Source organism: Coptis chinensis, chromosome 5 (assembly GCF_015680905.1).
Source record: "Coptis chinensis isolate HL-2020 chromosome 5, ASM1568090v1, whole genome shotgun sequence".
Lineage (NCBI taxonomy): Eukaryota > Viridiplantae > Streptophyta > Magnoliopsida > Ranunculales > Ranunculaceae > Coptis > Coptis chinensis.
Genome location: NC_141460.1, coordinates 60714296 through 60733199, shown reverse-complemented (window position 1 = coordinate 60733199; position 18904 = coordinate 60714296). Strand labels below are relative to the sequence as shown.

The window sequence follows — 18904 nt, the reverse complement described above, 5'->3', positions numbered from 1 at the left end:
TTCTTTCTGTATTGAAACTTGTTGCCTCTGTTTTTATGCTTGATCTCAATCTTCATTACTATTAGAACCTTTCTTTCTTCTTTTCTTCTCAATTGACTCATTAATTAATCAACGATTCTTGAACCCACCAGTAAACAAAAATAACTGAAAGATTTTGTCAACAGCCAAACAGTGTCCCCATAACCCATCTTTAATAACGAATTGAATGAGAATTTTGCCTCTCTTTGAGTATCATCAACACCTTAATTATTTATATCCTTCTGAAACCGATGCCCATTTATCTTTCTTAGACCCATATTTGAAATCTGACTTCTGAAACCGATACCTCTCTCCATTGCCAATATTATCCACCCATCAGCTGAAATGCCGAAGTTTAAAACAAACTCCAAACAAGACTTTAAGAAACTAACATCTTTGATTTCCTTCTTCACCAATATCGATTATTTTCAACTGTAATTTTTGGATTAGGATCATAGGTATTGAATGTCGCCCCCAAGTGATAAGTCTCATCTGAAGCTCTGTTTCCGAAACTATGGAATGTCGCCTCCAGGTGAGTGGTATCGGCTACCACCCATACCAAGCTTTTTGAAATCGATATCCAGGCCACTTTTTTATTTCTTGGATTTTGATTAAAATGTTTGAATGGGTTTTTTTTTTTTTTCAAGCTGTTGGTTTTTTATTTGTATCGAAATTTGGTTATTGGGGTTTGATTCGGTATCGAAATTTAGTTATTAGTATCGAAGCTGAAGTTGGGTATGTGTATGGGAATTGAAATACCGGTATCGGTATCAAAGTTGAAGTTTAGTGATGAGTATCGATTTTGCTGTTTGAAGTATTGAGATGATCAGTTCTGAATGTCAACCCAAGTGTTTGGCTCTGTAACCTGTATGTAATCTGTATCGGCTCATCCTACCAGTTTCCTCCTGAATTGAAGTGGTGAATTCTTTCACTTATCTTTCTTAACCGATGTTCCATTTCTGAAACACCGACACCGACTCCCACTTCTAAAATCGATCCCAAACTTCTGAAAACAATGCCCATATATCGGTATGGAAATTGAGTTGGTACTTGACTCGGTATCGGTATTGGTATCAGTATCGGTATCCAAATTGTATCAACCTGATAGAAGTTGCTAGCAATCGTAGTTTACCTACGATATACCTATCCTCTGTTTATGAAGTAGTATTTGGTCTTGATAGCTTGACTTGTTGATCAAGTTTTCGGTTTGGGAGACAAGCACCCTGCTCTTTGGATGCTAAGGTAGGAAACTTCTATAAAACTATTTACGATGCGTGGTATATATGGAAAAGGTAAAAGTAATATATTTTTACGTAACATGCCTTATATCCAAGGTCTGATCATTTTGTATGTAAAGGTGTGCTTTAGCTTTCCTTTACATACAAGGGAGGAAGGAAAATTGGATTGGATTTAGGAAAGACCGAGTTCGTTGATGAGCGAACTGCCTACGCATTTTCTCTTGATTCTGGGGGGAGAGAAGAATCAGGTCTCACGTAGTTCATGTAGGTGGTATTTATAGACATGGGGAGGTGTAGATCCACAAGGCACGTGTACTGACATGTACATATGTAGGGTGGAGATTGAGAATGAATGTTAGGTTGGTTTTGGTAGGAATTGTGTGATGATTAGGAGTGGGTGTAGTAGTTCATATATCACGGTGATTGGAAGTACAGGTATGGCTCTGGTGATGATTACATCTGGATAAGGGATGTTGTAATCACTCGAAGCATTCTACTTGAGGTCGTCTCTTCGACTTGAGGTACTCTGGAGCGAGCTGAAGTGTACCACCTACATGAAACGAGCTGCTTACGAATCGATCTTGGAGGCCAATGATATGAGTTCATTACAGTCTCTGCTTATGCTCAATGTGTGCTTCATATTCCTCAATGAGAATATTACTCCCTTACACAGCCCCCTCTTAGTAGATTATGCTGTACATTGAAGCGATCTACTAAGAGAAAACGATAATACGTGTTGAGCATGAGTGTAAGAGCGGACTGGTGTGAATGGACCTGACTGTCGCACCGTAATGGTCGATTCGTGGTGTATAACGACTTGATATGAGGTGGAAGTTAGCACATGGTTGGCACGTGACAGAATCATAGCAGTTGGCGAGGAAACGTGTTGCCGCATTTTTCGGAATCTTGAAAAGACAGGTCCTTGAGACACGTGTGTGGGCTAGGGCGTAGGTTGTAATCCATAACGCCTTGGGAACTGAACGGGCGGTTATGCAAAATCAAATTTGGGAGAACTGAAAAGCTATTTTCTGTTTTCTTCTTCAGCAAAACCTCAGGCTAAGGTTTCTTAGGTGAGTGCTTTTGCTACCGCTACTTTTCCATTTTCAGTTTTCTTTTTGCTTGTGCAAGTGTGGTGTGTCTAATAAGTAGGTCGGTGTCAGGTTTTGTTGCTTAGGTTTGGTTATTTGATAAGAAGAAAATGCAAAAATGTCTGACTCTGACGATACGCGATCGGAAGAGATTCAGGAAGTATCTTTAAGTTATGGTTAATATAAGGAGGATAACGAAGAGTCGGTAAGTCTTGAAAGTCGTTCTGAGACCTCCTTATAAGTTGTGGTGTGTCTAATAAGTAGGTGGGTGTTGTGGCTAGCACGTCAGGTCGTGATGAGGGGTCGTCCTCAAGTGGGTTGCCCCCTAGGACAGTGGATCGACTTGCAGCGAGTGTGTTTCCCGAACTGAGGACAACTTATGGGATAGATGTGCCCGACTTGGAGATATACGAACCAGGGCCGAGTGAAAATGTACGGAGTTAGGAATACAACCCGCCGAACGGTGGGGTAATAATCTGTGAGGGTCAGCTGAGAGCGCATATGCAAATACCGTTCTCGAAGCTGGTTTGTAACTTTTTAGCTCACTGTTGGAAATCCCCTTGTCAGTTTGTTGGTAACACTTGGCGGCTGTTCAAGGTGTTCGATCTACTGAATGCTAGTGGTGAATACCACATAGGGGTATCTGATATTACTGAGTACTTCGTTGTAAAGTGATATCGTAATTTCAATTTTAGCTTGCAAACTATGACGAAGCGTTCTAGTGTGATGGACGGTGTAAGCAACGAGGCTTGGAAAAAGAGGCCGTTGCTGTTAGTTGGCAACTACTGTGCTAGCGGATGTAGGTTGCAAACTAGGATTTGCAATATCTCCGGTGGGAGTGTCTTGCTCATGTTGTTTTAATGGGTAGGTTATTGTTATTTTAACTGACCCATGTTTTTGTTCTTCTCGCAGAGTTCGCTGTAAAGACACGAACTAATCAGCAGGAGATAGAGAGGTTTGCACGGTTGACTCAAGCCCAGAAACAAGCGAAATTGCCTAAAGTGGCTCATTTCTTTGTACAAAAAGGAGGTCAAAGCAATCAGGGAGAAAAGAAGAGTTCAGAAGAAAAGGGCTCGGGGTCAAGCTAGTGAAGAAGTGATGGAGAAACGAACAAGCGATTTGGTAACCAGGAAAGATAGGGACCGAGGTCGCGCTGGTGCTAAACGACCCTCCGGAGGTGCTGGTGCCTCGAGGGCTGGCGACCTGAAGGGGGGTCGATTGATGCGCCTGTGGAGCTGGAGAGGGTGGTCTTCAACCCTCGTGCGCGGAGCAGCTCGATAAAGAGAAAAGTAGACGCGTCTGAGCAAGACGCTGCAAAGGCTGCCAAAGCTGCGAAGCATGCGCTTGGGGAGAGTTCCAGTACGGGGCGGTTCTAGTGGTGGTCGAGTTGGCGGTAAAGCCACTTTCAGTACCCAGTCGAGGCCGGAACCAGTTATGGACTTGGCGACTTTTGGGGTCAGGTAGAGCTTGTCCCCTATGCTTCGAGAACCTACCCTACTAGCTAAGGTGAAGGGTCCAAGTAAGGCTAGTGGGAAGTCAACTATGACTGCTGAGGACTTGGAGTCGCAAATAGTGTACTTGGATGAGCGGGGTGCGCAGATCGCGGAAGCTTAATCGATGTCGCCTTTCAGTCGAAAGTAAGATATCTGCCTGCTTGCTTGAACATATAGCTCTGGATGGCAACCGTAAGGAGCTGGATGCCAAGAGGCTGGCTGATAACCTGAAGTGAATGGAGATAGCTCAATGTCTGGTAAGTGAAACTATCCAAATTTGTTTTGCTTGTTCGTTTATGAGAATTGCTGTGAACTGATTGCTATTGAATGTGTGTGATTACAGCTTGTAAGTGGATTTCAGAAGCTGAAAGAGATTGCCCAGTTCGCTGAATCAGATAGAGAGACCGTGGTGAAGCTGAAAGACGAGCTGAAGGGGTTCAAGATGCGTATGTCATAGATCGCCGTGAGATTTATGAGGTGAAGAAGGAGCACTAGGAGCTTAAGTTGGCGAAGTTGCTGAAGGATAGTGAGGTGGAAGAACTGAAGCTAAAACTATAAGCTGTTGAGGAGAACGTTAACGCTGCTACTATAGAAATTGGTAGGTTGAATGACTATGCCATACACTGCAATGGAGTTGCTCAGGACGCTACTAAAGCGTATGACGATCCGGATGCTGATTTCGTTGAGCTGAAGCCGATTATAAAGCTTTGAAATAAGAGCATGAACACGGGGCTCCCAGTACCTCAGTGGTACCGGTACAGGGAGATGCATGTGATGCTCTTACTCTTGCGGTCATTGCACAAGAGGTCGTTAAACCCCGAACCGAAGTTGTTATGTCAAATGTGTTTGTGAACTTAGATGTGGATGGTGTGTCGATTGTGGTCAAGGAGAGGGATGCCGAGGTTGAGGACTCGCTGGCAGCTGAAAATTTGGTTGTTCTACCTAGAGCTGGCGAGTTGTGAGAGTAGTCTGTTGATTTTGATGTTTGTAAGTTGTGATATAATAGAGCTGGTTTCCCTGGGTAACCTTGGCAGTTCGCTTTTCTTGTTTCTATTTGTTAACACACTGAACGACCTGGTGCCCCATATTGGTCTGGGGTGCCAATGTGATGATGAATGGTGGTTAGCCGAGCTAGATTTCCTGAGTAGACTCCGCAGCTCGGCTAAGATGCGAGCTATGGTTTGGGTTTGTCCGACCAGTTCATCATTTTGTTTATATGCCATGTTTGTTGTTTGCTTCTCCGTTTTGTTTATCTCCCGCATGATTAAATGTATGAATCTTGATATTGTTATATATGTTTGGTTACGTAGGTGACTCCTTATAAAAGTAGGTGAGTTTAAGTAACTTGTGGTCCTGAGTGAGCGTCCTATCTTTTATTTGTCCTTAGCATTGTAGGTCGCGTTTAACGAGAATTAGTGACTCTGTCCGAACTGCGTATATAGTAGGGCGTATGTCGTGTTTTGCATTTTGGAGAGTTGACGTATTTCTGCACGTGCATGACACGTGTAGGATTATGAGCAGTTGGAGATGTGCAATGATGGCTGCCAGGTGGCCTGATGTTTGGCGTCTCGATGTAATTATGGCGTGCCTAGGGATGATACGTTATTTGAGAATAAGTAGAACTGTTCCTAGAAGACCAAAGGCATTTGCTTTTCTTCTAGATGCAGCCATTCTTCTCCAAACCGTTGTGCGCCATTTTCTTTGCTGCTCACTCAGGTATGTTTGCTTCCGTATTTGGCTATTCCTCTTGAACAGAAAAACTGTGTCTTGGTTGCTAACTCGCTTAATGTTGGCCTCGTTTGTAGACTTCATTATGGCCAGGTGTCATAGATATACTAAGAGTGAGGGGAGTTTGAGGGAAACCTCCCCCCTTATAATGGAAGAGATGGAGTTCCACCCTCATCAACATGGTGATCGTGGAAAAAGAAAAGTTGTTGCTTCAGAAGCTAAGGGTAACAAGTGACCCAGGAGTTCAAGTCGCCCGACTGGTGGCATTATGTTCAGGTCTCCCCGTCAGAGTGATGAGGCTGATCTAGCTGCTGAGGAACGTAGCGACCAGGGTTAAAGCCACCATGTCGCTGGTGAGAGTTTGCCCCAGCGTCTCGGGGACGTAGGGAGCGAATTCTTCTATATGGGGAAGACGGGGAAGAAGCGTCTGTGAAACATTCTGACTGTAGTTTCCACTCAGCACCCATAGCAACCAGTCTTCTAAAAGGGGTCGTACTGGATGGTGATAAGGCTGAGGTTGAAGACGAAGATATGGGGACACTGTTAGGGACCATAGACATGACTTGTTATTTGGTGAGCTTTTCATCTGTTATGTTTTTCTTTTATTTATCGGGCAACTCTAATTTTGGTATTGTACTTGTAGTTTCTTGTTGGGTACGACAAGCTAAAGAACGCTGTGCAATGTGCTGGTAATGATATCGACGCACAAGGTGAGCTCGGATGTATGCGAGCTGCATGGGGAGTTGACAAGAAGAAACTGGAATTAATGACCAAAAAGTACCGGGATGCTACTGATGAGAATTCTATGTTAGTTAATGTGATGAAGGATCTGTAGGGGAAGCTGGCTGAAGTTACGGAGTATGCGAAGCAATGTCAGGGGGTTGCGCGCAAAACGCAAGATGCGTACAACATGGCTTGTATCCAATATGCCAAACTGGATGAGAAGTATTTCCAGTTGAAAAAGGCGTGTGATTATGGGGCTCAGAGTACGAGTATGCGCGTGGTGCTGAGAGCTGCAAGGCACACTCCCTCGACCAGTGCTGCCCCAAAGGATAAGCATGTTGTTGCTGCTCTTTGATGGTGATTTCCGATCTTGTCTTTGTAAGTGTTGAAAATTTGTGAGTACTTTGTCTGTTCTCCTCTCTGTATGAGAGTTAAACAATATAGCTGAGTTCTCAGGCTTGCCTGAGCAGTTCGCCTTTTTGGTATAGAGACGCAGTGAACTGGTTTCCACGAAAGTGGCAGTTCGACATTTTGCTAAAATTGTAAGAAATACTGATCTGGATTTCCTGGGTAGACCCAGCAGATCGGTGGATTCGTGAACTGGTTTCCTGGCGTTAGTTGGGCAGTTCTATTGATGAATGTGTATGGAATGCATGTTTTTGCTTATTCTAGATTGCTTGTAGCTAACGTTTTTATATGTAATTTGCCCACCCATAAGAACCTTATAGGTTATGAACCCTAGTAGCTTAGGTGAGCGTGCTAGCTTACTATGGCGTAAGGCTCGCTGAGAGTGTTCTCGTTTAGTTGATCCTAAAGTTAGAGGTATTCAACTAAGGAGAATTTGAGAGGCTATAAAGCCTGTGATCTCAAGAGAGCAAAAGACTCGCTGAGAGCGTAGTGGGTGTGTAAGCGTAATGAGAATTAGAGAGGCTCTGGAGCCTGTAAGCTCAAGAGAGCATGCTACTCACGGAGAGTGGGTTAGCTTATGAAAGTGTATCGCTCACTAAGAGTGTTCTCAGTTAGTTGATCCTAGAAGTATAGGTCTTCAACTAGTGAGAATTGGAGAGGCTATGGAGCCTGTTAGCTTAAGAGAGCGTGCTGCTCACGGAGAGCGTGTTAGCTTATGAAAGCGTATCGCTCCCTGAGAGTATTTTCGCTGAATTGATCCTAGAAGTATAGGTCCTCAACTAGTGAGAATTGGAGAGGCTCTAGAGCCTGTTAGCTCAAAAGAGCGTGCTGCTAACGGAGAGCGTGTTAGCTTATGAAAGCATATCACTCACTAAGAGCGTTCTCGCTGAGTTGATCCTAGAATTATAGGTCCTCAACTAGTGAGAATTGGAGAGGCTCTGGAGCCTGTTAGCTCAAGAGAGCGTGCTGCTCACGGAGAGCGTGTTAGCTTATGAAAGTGTACTGCTCACTAAGAGCGTTGAAACTCAAGATAGTGCTGGAAGTGCGCGTATATTGGTAATGCTCTTATTGCGAGTTCGGTACTTTATCGACGAGATTAGGTATAATAGGTTGTAATACATAAGTAAGCTAAACTTGAATTTATAGTAAATGAAAACATGGAATATACAACAATATATTTTTATTGATAAAACTTCTTTAACAAATAAGTGTTCAAGGGCGTGGCAATAATTTCCCCTCTTGGGTTTTGATCCAGTACGCTCCATTGCCTACAACTCTTTCCACTATGTATGGTCCTTCCCATGTTGGTGCTAGTTTGGAGTCATCTTGAGTATTTTTCAGAACTAGATCGCCGTGTTGAAAAAATCGAGGATGTACTCGCTTGTTGTAGGACTTCTTCAAAGTTTGTTGATAAGATGCCATTCTGATGGCGGCTAGGTCACGCCATTCTTCTAGCAAATCGACCTCTCGTGCTAGGACAGAGTCAGTCATTGTGGCCCGACTTCGGCGAAGTTCGACGAAATCGTAGTATTTGTCGGTTCGGTAAGGATAACGGCTTCTGTACCATAGCACAAGGAGAATGGAGATTCACCTGTGCTGGAGCGAGCTGTGGTGCGATGAGCCCACAATATGTTCTCTAATTGATTTGGCCATTGGCTTTTGTTCTTTTTAATCTTTTTCTTCAGATTTTCTAAGATTGTTTTGTTGCTAGCCTCTGTTTGGCCATTGCTTTGAGCGTATTGAGGAGTGGAGAATGCATGAACGATCTTCCACTTTTCCAAAAACTCCTTGACTATTTTTTCCTTGAATTGGGAACCATTGTCCATCACCAATGTGTGTGGCAAGCCGAATCTGGTAATGATATGAGTCCAGATGAAGTTTCTGACGTGTGATTTCTTGACATGAGCTAAAAGAATTTCTTCGATCCACTTAGTGAAGTAATCAGTTGTGACTAAGACAAAGCGAAAATCGGTACTCTTTTCTTGGATGAATGGTCCCATGATGTCCATGCCCCACATGTAAAATGGCCAAAGGCTCGCAATGTTAATCAACTCATGAGCTGGTTATATGATGTTGTGGCCAAATGTCTGACATTTGACGCACTTGAGAACATATGTTTTGGCGTCGATCTGCATTCGAGGCCAAAAGTATCCTTGGGAGATCGCTTTGTGAGCCACAGAGTGACCTCTAGCATGGTTTCTACATTCTCCCTCATGAATCTCAGCAAAAATCAATTGACCTAATTCTGGGCTTATGCACCTCAAGTGAGGATTGCCAGCGGATTTTCTGAATAACTTGTTATTGACCAAGCAGTAACGGCGCGCCTGATATGGGATTTGCCTGGCTTTGGTACGCTCTTCTGGGAGCGTGCCGTGCTAGATGTATTCTATGATGGGCTGCACCCATGTTTGACTCATCTGATTGTCAGAGAGTGGGTACAGATCGCGGATTTCTAAAGCGTGTTCCACTTGGTAAGTAGGTCGGTCAACTACCTCAATGAGTAATTGTCTAGGGGTGTAGCTCGGTGTTTGAGTAGCCAAGTAAGCTAAACTATCTGCGTGACGGTTCTCGTCACGCAAAAAGTGGTGTATGGTGGCTTTTTTGAAAGAAAGAAGTAACTGATTAACGACTTTGAGGTATTTGGAAAGGTTACCTTTGTGTGTAGTGTACTCTTTTGCAATCTGGCGAACAACTAGTTGTGAGTCACTAAAAACTTGAAGTTCTTGCACACTGAGCTGTAGTGCCATCCGGAGCTCCATGATTAGTGCCTCGTACTCCGCCTCATTGTTGGACGTCACGAAGTCGATGCGAACTAATTTCTCTACCATGGCTCCATCTGGGGACACTAAGACGACTCCGATGCCACTCCCTCTGGGGTTACTGGAACCATCGACAAAGATAGACCAGACTGACTTGGCACTTTCCTTTGTAAGTGTAATCTCTGATTCTGGTTCCCAATTTAGGTTATCGACAGGAAATCTGCAACGACTTGACCTTTCTGAGAGGTTCGAAGGATGAACTCCAGGTGGTGTTCTCTGAATTCTTTGGCCCATACTGCCATGCGAGTTATCTTGTTCTCCTTGTGAAGGATTTTCTTCAATGGGAGGTCGGTGAGTACCTTGATTGGATGCATTTGAAAGTAAGGCATGAACTTCCTTGTAGAATATAACAAAGCAAGTACTGCTCTTTCAATGTAAGAGTAGTTCTTTTCGGCTGGGGTTAGCGTCTTACTTGTAAAGCAGATCGGTTTCTCTGAGTTGTTGTCCTTTTTAAAGAGAACCGAACTGATAGCAAAGTCTGATATTGCTAGATAGAGCCCCAGCGTTTCCCCATCGGTTGGTTTCGCTAGGACAGGAGGTGTTGTCAGATATTCTTTGAGAGGTGGAGAACGTTTGGTGACACTAGTCGTTCCACGAGAATTGCTCACCTTTTTTAAGAAGTTGTAGGAACTGACGGAACTTATCTGATGCCCTTGATATGAAGCGGTTGAGTGCTGCCACCATTCCTGACAGCTTCTGTATTTGCTTCTTTGTCTGAGGGTTGGGCATGTCCAAGAATGCTTGGATTTGGTCTGGGTTATCCTCGATCCCACGCTGTGATACTTGGTACCCAAGGAACTTCCCGGATGACGCTCCAAAAAGGCAATTTTCTGGATTCAACTTTATTCGAGTTCAGTGTAACTTGGAGAACGCTTGCTCAAGGTGAGTGAGGTGGTCCTCTGCTTTCTTGCTTTTGACGACCATGTCATCGATATAAACCTCCATGGTATCCCCTAACATGTCCTAGAACATGTCAGTGACCAGTCGTTAATAAGTCGCTCCAGCATTCTTGAGGCCGAATGGGAGGATGTTATAACAATAAATTCCCTGTTCTGTGATGAACGATGTTTTCTCTTGGTCTTCTTCAGCGAGTAGGATTTGGTTGTACCCACTGTATGCATCCATGAAGGAGAGGAGCTCGTGGCCACAAGTCTGGTCCACAAGTCGATCAATGCGAGGTAAATGGAAGCTATCTTTTGGTGTTTCTTGATTGACATTTGTGAAATCGACACAAAGGCGAACTATGTCGTTCTTCTTTGGGACTGCTACTATATTAGCGATCCAGTTTGGATAATCTACTTTTATGATGAAACTAACTTGTTTGAGTTTGTCGACCTCATCATTGATGGCTTTTTGAAATCGCAAGGATAGTCGTCTAGGTCGTTGATAAATTGGTCTAGCATTAGGGTTTACATTTAATCTGTGACCTACAACATTAGGATCGATACCGGGCACATTAACATACGACCAAGTGAAAACATCTTTATTCATGGATAAAAAGTTTACAAGATGGGCCCTGAGTGTTGGGTCCAGGTTGGCCCCCACATAGACGAATTTAGGGTCGTCTTCTGTTCCTAAGTTCACTCGCTCTTTTTCTGCAGGTGGGGGTGCTGCTTTTGACGCTGATGCGTCCTCAAGTGGATTGATCTCTGGAGATACTTATCGACCTAAGGGAGAGTGGAGTTGGCCGCAGGAGCTGGAACGACCTTTGTGGTTACGACAACAAGGGTTGATGTGACCTCTGTGGTCATGATAACAGGGGCTGGAGTGATCTCTGGAATCGGTGTTGGCTATGTGACCCATGATAGTGCGACCTCTGGAGTTTTAACGAGCGGAGCAACAAATGACGGAGCGACCTCGAGGGTCTTGACTGGTGGAGCAACAACTACTGGAGTGACCGCTGAGGTCCTGACTAGTGGAACAACAACTACGGGAGTAACTTCTGGGGTCCTGACTGGTGGAGCAACAACATCTTGAGTGACTTCTGGGGTCTGAACAGATGAATAGACCTTCTTGCTGGAGCCCCCAGCGTTCTGTGTTGGTGCTTTGGCTCTGACTTCAGCGACCAAGTCTTTGGCCATTGTGTAGCTAGTGGGCTCGTTCCTTGTGTTGATAGGTAGGTCGGCGGTCTTATTCGCTGAGAGGATTTGATTACAATAATAAGCCACGAGCTGATTGCTTCGAAATTCCATCATGCCCCTAGGGCCTAGGAAGTGGAGAACTTGATGCAATGTTGACGGTATAGCTTGCATTTGATGAATCCAACGCTGTCCTAGAATGGCATTGTAGGACGACTTGATGTCTAGAATGCTGAAGCGCGTATTGAAGCTGACTTTGTCCTCTCTAGATCCCACCGAAACTGGGAGTATGATGTCACCGATTGGGTCAACTCTGGAGCCGTTGAACCCGTAGAGAGGAGTGATGGGGTCTATGAAGACTGACTTAGGCAAATTCATCTCTTGAATAGTATGGTAGAACAGAATGTCACATGAACTACCGGGATCTATCAAGATGCGCTTGACTGTCTAGTCGCTGATTTTGACGTGGACTACAAGTGCGTCATTGTGTGGAAGGCAAACCTTGTTGAGGTTGGCCTCCGTAAAAGTGATATCACCTAAACTGCAACCGGAACTGCATGGGGCAGGTGCAGCCTGGGAAGAAAAATGGTAAACTTCTTGAAGGGAGCCTACATACCGTCTTTTCTCTCTTGACGATGTTACTGAATCATCTAGAAATGTTATCATGTGAATGGTTCTGTCATTGTCTCGATCTGACGAATGCTGACGACGCTCATGGCGGGAGCAATCTCTTGGTCGTCCTCTACTACGGGAGCGAGCTTGGACATTATGACGATCATGGCGAGGTGGAGATCGACTGCGCACTCTGCGAGCCATGAGCTTATGGCACAGATCGCCATCAGCGATGTTGGTGTACTGCTTGATATGTCCTACTTCGATGAGGTCCTGAAGGTAATGCTTTAGCCCCCAGCACGCATCAGTCTCGTAACATTTGGCTCGGTGAAAGGCATAATAAGGCCTACCTGATCGATCTTATGGTTGTCGTACAGTAGGTCAGTAATAGGTAGCTTTCTTGATCTTCTCCAGTATGTAACTGGGAGATCGTGTGAGAACAGCGAATTCACGGTCGTTGTTCATTTTGTTTCTCGACTTCCGTTCTTGCTGTTGGGGTCGTTTTTTTAAAGTTGGGGGGTCGTCGGATATTGTTGCAACCTCTTCTTCTTCTGGTAGGCCCTAGTGCTTCAGGCCTTCCTGCAGCTTAATGTACTTGTCGACTCGAGCGTATAGCTCAGATAAAGTCTCGGGGTGTTCTTTCATCAGCGATCTGGCGAGTGCCGTGTTGCTCACACGGCAGGTGTTGAGAATGCCAGGGTTGCGAAGGACTCTTTCAAACCAGTTTCCATGCACAGTAGTTCGGCTTTGAACCGACCTAGAAATTCACGAATTATTTCGTCTTCGCCTAGTGAGATCTGGAGCAGCGAATCAAGATCAGCTTTTTTACGCATATTATGGACGTACTGACTAGAAAACGAATCGGTGAGTTGCTCGAAGGTCTTTATCGAGTCTGGCTCGAGTGAAAAAAACCAATCGAGCGCGCCATCTTTGAGACTGGCGGGAAACAAACAATAGTGAAGGTGATCGAACTCTGGTGCACTATATAGTGCCAGGCTTTGAATATAGCGAGCCACGTGTTGACCAGGACACGTGCTACCATCATACATTGGAAAACGAGGTTGAATGAAATCTGGAGGAGAAGCTTTACTAAGTACCTCAGCAGCGAACGGAGACGCCCGGTATGTCTTCAGCATCTTTTGAACGATCTGGGAAGCATTTTTCTTGACTGCACTTTGGTCGATTCTTTGTGACAATTCGTTAATCTATTGATTAACCTCGTTGATGTTGTCCTCTGCTAAGATAGCAGGTGGATTCTACGTGTCTACTTGCGCGCGGAGAGTAACATTCTCCTGCCTGAGCAGGGTAATTTGCTCATTTATCGTTCCTAGCTGACCTGCCAAACTTTGGATTTGAGCTTCGAGGCTTGTCATGCTTCGTGGGCTTGGTTTTTTCTTTTGGTTTAAGGATTTGTTAAGTGGTTTCTCAAGAAATCGAGACCACAGACGTCGCCAATGTAAAGGTGCGTTTTAGCTTTCTTTTACATACAAGGGAGGAAGGAGAATGAGATTGGATTTAGGAAAGACCAAGTTTGCTGATGAGGGAACTATCTACGTATCTTCTCTTGATTCTGGGGGGAGAGAAGAATCAGGTCTCACGTAGTTCATGTAGGTGGTATTTATAGACATGGGGAAGTGTAGATCCACAAGACACGTGTACTGACATGTACATATGTAGGGTGGAGATTGAGAATAAGTGTTAGGTTGGTTTTGGTAGGAATTGTGTGATGATTAGGAGTGGGTGTAGTAGTTCATATATCACGATGATTAGAAGTACAAGTATGGCTCTGGTGATGATTACATCTGGATAAGGGATGGTGTAATCACTCGAAGCGTTCTGCTTGAGGTCGTCTCTTCGACTTGAGGTACACTGGAGCGAGCTGAAGTGTACTACCTACATGAAGCGAGCTGCTTACGAATTGATCTTGGAGGCCAATGATATGAGTTCGTTACAATCTCTGCTTATGCTCAATGCGTGTTTTATATTCATCAATGAGAATATTACTCCTTTACATTGTACATATCTCAAAATAAATTACCCACGTATATATTACATCATAGTTATGGTTTCTTGAGTTGGCATTAAAGAAGCATATGCTGAGCTTGCTAGGCTAGCATCTGTTGGGATTGTATATGCTGAAGTTGTTGATTCTTCTGCTTTTGCTATGTTACATGGAGACCCGATATTTTAAAACTAATCCGTGTCGCTCTCTATTGTTAGTTCTGTAGCCAAAACAGCAAAGAACTTAGTGGTGGCATAGGACATTGTTCACAAGTATTAGCAACCAAAATGTTGTGCGTTTATGTAGTAGCCATATTCAGGAATGCATCACATAAGTACTGGCCCAAGAGATAAGGCCCATACCATAGTATGTATTGGGCCCAGAGAATAGGCCCAGGACCATACTATGTCCCTTGAGTAAAACCTAAGAGAGAGGGAGAGAAAAAGGGAGGAGGAGGAAAAAAGAGAGGGAGAAGGAATGGAGGCATAGAAGGGTGAGGAGAGAGAGGAGAACTACGGCGGCTTGATCCCGAAATGGGTACGTAGGCAACCGAATTGGTGCAGCCGATCTAAAAGAGAGCGAGAGTACGAGTAAAGTAGGGGGTCGCGGTATTGTGGTGCGACAAATGGCGCTTACCTGTGGGGATCGGTTTCTCAACAGATTCATTTCGTTTTTCACCACCGGGACTTAGTCACCGACTCATTTGAAACCGAGATGAGTCAATCGAAAAATTATTGGTGGGTTGGTGTCGCCTCTAAATGAAAAAGGATCGAGTTTGATTGTGGAGAGCAAATTACCTAATGAAATACTCAAAACAAGCGGATTTCATTTGATGTGAAATCAGGTGATAGTTTGATTAGATTTCATAAATGGGGTATGAAGAAATATAAGATGAAGACATGTACTTTCGAGTGGGGGATAGCCTAGCCCTAGCTTTTGAAAATTAGGAAGAAAAGATGTTTATGCATTGTGGAATTTGGTTAATGAGATAGGTGAGAATGATGTTGGTGTATTGAGTATTGAGAGTCCAATGAAGTGATGTCTTTGTTTGGAAGTTCGGTTAAGGGAGTGACGGTGGAAGAATCTCTGTTTTTGAGTTACGTAGGGACCAAAAACATTGATTGGAACAACCTTGAATGGAAATTCATTGAAGGCGACTTATCTGAGCACATCAATGCTCTAAGTGGTTTGATTTCTCCGCTCGAGCGACCCGTGTCCATGATGAAGCCTTTGGTTTTGTAAAGGCTGAGGTCGGCATCCCAAGACAAATGAAGATTATGTTAGATCAAATTCTAAGTTTACTTCTAAGGTGAAGCAACATTTGAGATCAATTAGTGCTTCTAAAAACTCTTCCTTTTTCGAGATCGTAATCTCGGAGGGAGGGTTTATGTCATCGACAACAAAGATCCATGAATCGGAGAGTGGACAAATCCAAAACATTTACGCCACCTCAAGATGGAGTACAAGAGGACCCGGGGAGAATGAGAATCCCAATTTGTCAACTCCTTCAAATAGCAAAACATGAAATTAACAGAGAATAAGAAAATTTTGGAGAAATCTCCTTTAGATTTGCTTCAAAAGAAGCGGAAATCAAAGTTAAAGAGATGCACGCTTTTAGGCTGAGTAATTTGTTTGTTGGGAGAGATTTTCAATCGATTCTTGAAGTTTTGTCACGAAGTTGAAGAAAATGGTGATGAAGAGAAAGGAAAGGAGGAGAGTTCTAAGACATTGAATGAGAGAGAAGTCGTTAGAAGGAGAGAACTCGAGGAGAGTTTGGAAGATGTGAAGAAACTTGAGGTTGTGGAAGAAAATAAGCCTTTGCTTGAGGTGGAGAAGGGTGTTCTTCGAGAAGGAAAAAATAACAGGGGATAGTGGAGCAATTTACAGAGAAAGGGAGCCACCTGTTTGTTGCTGGTAAAGAAGCCAGATCAATGGAAATGTTCTTAGCTAAGTAAAAGAGGTAAAACGTCTTTGAGAGGAGATTTTGTGGTGGAAGTGTGTCTTTTGCATTTTGGGTTTTGTCTTTGTATTTTATCCGTGGGTGTTCAAGGAGGAGATGAAGTGGAATGGAAGGGTGTTGGATGTGGCGATTGTGATTCTGGGGCTGGGATTTGCTGTTTCATGAACATGGTCTTCTCGCTCTGAGATTTCTTTGTAAAGGAGGTCACGGTTATGGCGAGCTAAGAGTTTTGTCAATCGAAAGGTGCTTCAAACTGACTACTAAAAAAACGATGGGGTGTGCTGCTGCTACATTATCTATTATTATGTTATTATGCTGTGTGCTGCCATTATTATCTGAGGTCGGTTCGATGGTGGATATAAGTGGTGTGACTAACTGGTAGTGCTTATTGAATAAGGGTGGTGCTCTTGATTGGTTCTCTGTGAGTTTGGATGCGGTCCATTGTTGTGGTGGCGGTCGACGGGTGATGTTGTCTGTCGGTGGTGGAGGAAGAAATGGTGTGTTAACTGTTGATTTGGTGTGCGTGGTTATTGATGGAGGTGGTGCTATCTTTGTTTATGCGTAGGGCACGACGGTGTAGTTATTTGTATGTATTGGAGATTGAACCTTGGCTTCCACATAAAGTCTGGAGACATTAAGTTCTGAAATTCCACAAGTTGATGCAAATCAGAAGGCTCCTTGGCAGTATGAGGAAGTTATCTTAAAGAGGCAAATTGCTGAGAACCCATCTACGGATTTCGCACGGATATTTTGGGGAAAGTAAAGTCACAAGGGAAGAACAAAAAACTCTGAATGATGAAGCTGAACCAGAAAAGGATAAAGGATTATATGTAGGTGTGCAAGGTAATAAATTGAGTCATGAAAGAAGTCCTCAAAGAGATCCGGATGATGGTCTCGGAGACATGGAGGGAAATGTCACTAGCATTGGAATGCTCTAAGGATGCTCTGAGAGACACCGAAAACAATGTAAATGCAGAAAAAGAATGTGGCCATTCCTTTGTTCTCAAGGATGATCCGGGTATGTTTGTCGGTCTCGCGGTGTTGTTATCGAGAAAAGAGCATGGACACTATATTTGACTTCCAGTGGGGAAAGGTTTCAAAGACCACGCGGACTTACATATGTCCGAACCTCGAGTACAAAAGAAAGAAGAATGTGGCTTTTCCCTTTCACCGGAGTTAATAGTTCTCATGATCTCCATAAAAGTTTGATATATCCGTGCATCCGAGGCACATGAAGCGATGAAAGTGCATCAAACTTGAGGGGGTTCAATTTCTTGGTTAGGAATTTGATATCCGATAACCCATGTGGTTGCATCCTCGCACATGCTCCGGGATCCGGTAAGACGCGTTTATGTTGATCGGTTTCATTCAAAGCTTTTAGCTAAGTATCCACGCACTAGACCAACCGGTTTGTATTACCCGAAAGGCATTTTGGCTACATGGAAGAAAGAGTTTGCAATATGGCAAGTAGAAGACTTTCCTTTATATGATTTTTATTCTTCCAATGCATTGAGTCGGGAGGAACAGTTAATGGTCTTGAAAGAATGGGTTGAGCACAAGGGGATATTGTTCTTAGGTACTCACAAAACTGCTAGTATTGTGAGTAAGAGTGAAAGTAGCCGAGCCTTGATGGCGTGTCATGATATACTTCTACGAGTTCCTTCAATTTTGATTTGTGATGAAGGCCACACTCCTAGAAATGAGGAAACAGATGTCTTAAGGTCACTTGCGAAAGTTCGGACACCTAGGAAAGTTGTATTGTCGGGGACCTTGTTTCGAGAACCATGTGAAAGAAGTATTCAACATCCTAAATCTTGTCCGCCCCAAGTTCTTGAAGTCCGATACTTCTCAGTTATTAAAAGTGTGATGAGTAGAGTACTGATTTCTAGTGGGAGGAGGCAAGTGAAAGCTGGTGCGAGATGTATTGTTCTTTGACACGGTTGAGGACACTTTGCGAGAATGATGATAACCTTAGAAGAAAAGTTCTGATCGACAAGACACGTAGGAAATGACAAGCAATGTTCTCCACTATTATAAAGGAGATTTTTAGAGGAACTTCCCGGTCTGGTTGATTTTACAAATCTACTCAATCTCAGTCCACAACGAGACGATTATAGACAGTTTGAAAGAAAGTGGAGCAGTTCAAGAGAACGGCCATTGGATCTCTTTGTTTCTCGCATCCTATGTTAAAAGAAATCTCGAGAGGGGTCCATTTGTTGGTGACAAGGGGCTGCGAGAGTTAATGACCGAAGTTGGATAAGTTGTTAATGAAACTTGATGTTAGAGACGGAGTGAAGGCCATGCCGAGAACTAAAGGTGTGATTGAGAAAAAGGTGTCGCTTGACGGTGGTAGGAGAATCTGAAAATGCTTCAAAGCTAGAGCAAGCTCCTAGGTGATCAAGGAGAAGCTTCGGAACAATCCGACTATCGGTGTTATTCGGAAATCATAAACCAGGCAAAAGTAGTTCTAAAATTGAAAAACTTCCAAAAGGATGTCTATCGTCGAGCTTCAAAATGCAAATCTATGGCTTCAACCAATGTGGGAGTGGAACAACCTGTTAGGAGATGCGAGCAAAACTCTACCAATGTTTAAAATGTTGCACTTATATGTTCTTTGTGGGGAATGAAGAGGATGGTAGAAATAGCATGGTGCCGAACAAACGTGTTAGGGCATCCGGTAAAAGTAAATCTTCGTTAGCAAGAGTTACTCCATTCTTGAAGAACTTCCGAGGAGATC

At 43.7% G+C, this 18904-nt stretch overlaps 1 pseudogene; it reads left to right on the top strand.

Moving 5' to 3' along the window:
- Window positions 1-12370: 12370 nt before the first annotated feature.
- LOC147498199 (protein CHROMATIN REMODELING 35 pseudogene) lies at window positions 12371-18410 on the top strand (annotated as a pseudogene).
- Window positions 18411-18904: the final 494 nt, after the last annotated feature.